At 53.1% G+C, this 3,294-nt stretch overlaps 1 long non-coding RNA gene across 2 annotated transcripts; it reads left to right on the top strand.

Annotated features, from left to right (window-relative positions):
* The first annotated feature begins 879 nt into the window (after positions 1-879).
* Positions 880-2,888, top strand: LOC135965638 (uncharacterized). Of its 2 annotated transcripts, none has more exons than XR_012429321.1 (2): positions 880-1,513; positions 2,366-2,888. It is a non-coding gene; the product is annotated as an uncharacterized lncRNA (long non-coding RNA). The 2 variants fall into 2 exon arrangements; XR_010578643.1 differs by having other exon boundaries at positions 2,542-2,888.
* Positions 2,889-3,294: the final 406 nt, after the last annotated feature.

The raw sequence follows: 3,294 nt of genomic DNA on the forward strand, positions 1-3,294 counted from the left end.
TGAAATGTGCATAGCAGCCTGCTCCGTAAAATCAACATGGCTTGTGCCTCTGCAGGGAGCCCTCTGCCTGCCCGCTGAAGCCTGCGGCTCAGGCAGAGCCCTCCTCTGTCCCATAGACGTCTTCGGAGAGAGAGGTCTCCTCTGTCCCTTGAAAAGACAGAGCCAGGCCACCGGAGCCCCTACTTAGGAGGTGCCTCGCTTATGACATCCCCTTTCTAGATGCAGAAATGCCAAAGAAATGTGTGCGCAGGGCCCAGACAGCTCTCGGCCTCCATCCACACTGCTCCGCCCTGACACAGAAAATCGAATTAGGAGATGAATGGGCTGAGGAGTGGACGAGAACGGAGAGCCCCAGGGCGTCTCCCCAGTACAGATTCCAGAAAGCCATCTGCAGAGAGGGGCTCGGGACCCCCACTGAGATGACCCCCGGTGGAACGGGCATCCCGGGCCTCGGTGTGCCCAGCGCAGCCCCCGGGCGGGGGCGGGGAGCGAAGGAGCCCCGGCTCAGCCTCGAGTCGGTATTTAATATCTGTAAAACTGCCACTCGGGCAGCCAAGGTAAACAGCGTCCCTGGCAGTTCAAAGGTGAGCGAGTTTAAATGTTTCCCCTCTGCCTGAAAGGAATCCGTGCCGGGCCTGCGGCCGCGGCGGCCCCAGGGAGGGCCGGCCCCCCGCGCCGCCGGCCCGCAGCATCTGTGCACACAGAGGCTGCGTCTCCCACACAAATACTCAAAATTTCTCATTAAAACTTATGACTGTGTCAACAGTGCGGGCTGGGCCCCTAATCTGGAAAAGCCATTTCGCCACCGCGCCCCGCCCCCCGCGGCCCGCGCGCTGTCCCCGCCCGCGCTCTGTCGCCGCCCGCTCCACGCCCCACGCCGCGGCTGGCGCCCCGCGGGGCCCGGAGGTGCCACCTGCCCGCCCTGTCTCCGGGGCCGTGTGGAGGCCAGGACCGGCTGGCACGGGGCGGGCGTCCTCAGAGGATCGCGGGCGCACAGGGTACACGGTAGAGGGGCTGGCTTTCCCGCCAGATAAGAGCGCCGGAACCGGCCAGGCGCAGGACGCCCGCGGCGCTTCCGCTCAACTCAGAGAGCTTTCTCCTGGCGACGGTCCCCTTCAGAGTCCTCTGAACAACCCCGCCCGGCCGCATCCCTTGCAAACTTGTTCCCAGGAGTCCCTTTCTGCCCCCGCCGGGGAAGGCCCAGCTCAGCCCCGGCCTGATGCCACAGCCGAGCTGACACTCAAGGCCCCCAGCTCCCCCAGCCCCGCTGAGCGGGAGGGGCCCGGGTGGGGGACAGAGCAAAGATGCTCTGAAGAGGGGGATGAACTCGACTTGCAGTAGACTCCAAGGCAAGAGAAAAATCAGAGAAACATTTGAGCGTAGAAAGAGTCCACCCTGGGTTCAAATCCCAGCTCTGGTATTGACGATATTTCCGTTTCCTCCTCCATAAAATTTAGGGGACAATAAGAGAAAGAAAACAGCTGTGCCTACCTACTCCAGATCCTGGCACACAGTAAGTACTCCATACATGGTAGTCATTCGCTCAGTCAACATATACTTATTTATTAAGGTTCTTTTCTGTGGACCCACAGACAGCTGACAGTCTAGGGAGAAACAGTTAAGTACAACAATAGAGGCTGAGTGTTATGAAAGGGGAAGTAGAGGGTTCTAGTGGGTGCTCCAGGCAAGGGTCCCAGAGGAAAGGCTAGATACACTGAGTAAAAGATGAGGCAGCAGGGGAAGATATTTCAAAAGCAGAACAGCCTATGCAAAGGCCCTGAAGCAAAAGAGGAGGTGATCATGAGCAAAGGCACTGAGACAGAAATGAGGCTGGGGAAATGTGAGTGCATACACAGTGTGCACCTCTCAATGAGCACTTTTAGACTGATTCTTTGTTGTATATGAGTATACACTTAATGTATGCGTATTTGAATATGGCCAAAGACATGCACCTACACCTATGCGTGTTTAAAATGTGTATGTTTGTTTGGACGTGTGCACATGTGCCTGGGTATTTATGCATGAACATGAGTGTATTTGTGTGTGTGTGTGTGCGTGCACGCCTGTATATGTGACCCATACTTGTGAATCCGAAAAAGGACTTGTACATTTGTGTTTGCACAAGCATCTGCACTGTTGATGTGTGTCTGTGTTATGCACTTGTGCTCACACACAATTTAACAAATGCTGACTCCCCACTCCCCACACCTTCTCTGGTGTCCGTGCTGTAAGAGTGGGCAGCTAGGTCCTGCATGCACTCTTACCTTTCATTGAGGCCAGATATTCCCACTGACAGGCTATGCCTGGAACCAGTACCCATAGGCCTGATGGAGCCCCTGACTGTCTTTTATTTGCTCCACTCCAGAGAAACAAGAAAATAAAAGCATGTCAAGATTTCCCTCCAGAAAGCTGAAATCCAGGCACCCATACCTCCCACCCCATTATCCTACCACAGTCAGAATCTGTGGAGACACTGGTTACATGGTGAGCAGGAATAGCTCAGCACTGAAAGTGGGAAACTGCTGTCCCAACCCCTACCAGTTTCTCTGCAGATGTGCTGTGTGACCCAGGACAAGATGCTTTGCCCTCCAAGCTGGTGAAAACGAAGATGATGCTCCCTTCATCTTAGGCTGAAATAGAACACCAACAGAGATGTGGCGAGATGATGATCATCCTTCCAAATTTTCTATTAGACTGGGTTAGCTACATTTAAAAATAAGAACAAACCAAAAATAATCCTCAGAAAAGCTTCATGAAGTTCAAAAGCGCCATTGCTCATGTTGCCTCCAAAGGGGCAAGAATTTTGCCATTGCCACCCCTGTATTCCCCTCCTAAAACAGAACCTGGCATATAGTAGGTGCTCAATAAATACTGGTTGAATTGATAAATTTGTTCATTGAGCTATTTGCCCATTCATTCACTTATCATATAATCCCTGTGCCCTTGTTTTGTGCCAGGCATTAACTGTCCCCCACCAAAAAAGAAGGGACCCTCTTGCTTAGGCTTCACTAATATCCCAGGTAAATGCATACCACTTTAAATTCACGGCTTCCCACCTCCATCGAGCCTCAAAACTGCCAGGAAATGCAACTGTTTCGCTGCTCTTTATGCTTCCCACAATGGCTGTTCAAATCGTCCTCTCTCTCTCTTCAGATCCTCCAACCTTTCCTTTCCTTCCCCTGCCCTTTCAATAGGTGACCTTCTTGGAGAAAACAAAAGCCATCAACTTTCAGCCACAAACCTACACTTTTACCTGTGCTGCCTCCAAACCTCATCTCCTTCCCTTTTACTGGA

The sequence above is a fragment of the Macaca fascicularis genome, chromosome 1 (genome assembly GCF_037993035.2).
Source record: "Macaca fascicularis isolate 582-1 chromosome 1, T2T-MFA8v1.1".
Classification (NCBI taxonomy): Eukaryota; Metazoa; Chordata; class Mammalia; order Primates; family Cercopithecidae; genus Macaca; species Macaca fascicularis.